Consider the following 1,476-nt stretch of genomic DNA (forward strand, 5'->3'; position numbering starts at 1 on the left):
GACGCTCCAGCAAAATCATTTATTTGTGGTATTAAAGGTCACACTGGTTATTTTAGCTGCACAAAATGTATACAAGAAGGCGAATTTATCAACACTAAAGTTGTGTTCCTAGAACAAAATTTAACCTTAAGGACGGATCATTCATTTCGAAGTAGGCAGCATGAAGAACACTGTGAAAAATATTTAAGTCGACTAACCGTTATAGAGACTTTGAACATTGGAATGGTTTCAGCCGTGCCATTAGAATGTATGCACCTTATTTTTCTTGGAGTTAATAAAATAATGCTTCGATTTTGGATAAAAGGGGCGATAAATATACGATTTAATTCTACTTTATTAGATAAAGCCGAACAACGTAATAGCAAATTGAAAATGTTCATACCCATAGAATTTGCACGTCGACCAAGGAATTTGCTAGATCTAGATCGATGGAAAGCTACTAAACATAAACTTTTTGCACTATATACAGGAATAATTGTAACGAAAGATGTGCTACCTAAAAAATTATACATACACTTTACTTGTCTGTGTGTTGCTGTAAGAATTGTATCAGATAAACAGTATAAGCACCTGCTTGATTACGCACAATCTCTTTTTGAATACTTTGTTAGAAAGGTAAGCAAGTATTACGGAGATGAATACTTAACACACAATATGCATAATCTGATACACGTATGTGAAGATGTTAAACGGTTTGGAACAATCGATTCTTATTCCGCTTTTAAATTTGAAAACTACTTGTATACAATAAAACAATCGTTAAAAGTTAGTGGCAAACCTCTGGAACAAATAGTTAGCAGAATAATAGAAAAAAACAACGTAGAGCAAAGCTTTTCCAGTCCTTCAAAAGATTATCCGATAATTCATTACAATTACAAAGACATGACAGAAGTGAAAAGGAATTTTGGAAGGTTTGGAATTTTGGAGGAGGTAGAATTTGATGGATATATGTTATCTTCGAAAAATCCCAATAACTGTTGTATTCTTTCAAGCGGTATAATTGCTACAATAAATAAAATTTATTTAAAGAATAATATTCTACACTTTATAGTAAAACAGTATCTCTGTAGTAAATCGTTCTTTACTTCTCCTTGTGATTCAACTCTGGTAGGGATTTATCAGTTATCTTGTAATGAGACAGATATATCAAATGCAACTGTTACAGCAGACCAAATTTCACGTAAATGTTTAAAAGCAGATAAAGTTATGTCTTGTGATGATAATTCAAGTATAGTTATTAGTGTATTGCACTAGGTTCAGTAAGATAGTAAAGAAAACATAAGTCTATGTTCGTATTGTGATTATTTAATACCTATATCTATTATTTATAGTATTTATGCCGTTTGTGGGACTTATATACATATATATATATATATATATATATATATATATATATATATATATATATATATGTGATTGTACTTATAAAGATATTACACATACTGTGTGTGTGTGTGTGTGTGTGTGTGTGTGTGT

Source organism: Odontomachus brunneus, unplaced genomic scaffold (assembly GCF_010583005.1).
Source record: "Odontomachus brunneus isolate Ranch 3 - 2012 unplaced genomic scaffold, Obru_v1 Obru_scaffold_212, whole genome shotgun sequence".
Taxonomy (NCBI): Eukaryota; Metazoa; Arthropoda; class Insecta; order Hymenoptera; family Formicidae; genus Odontomachus; species Odontomachus brunneus.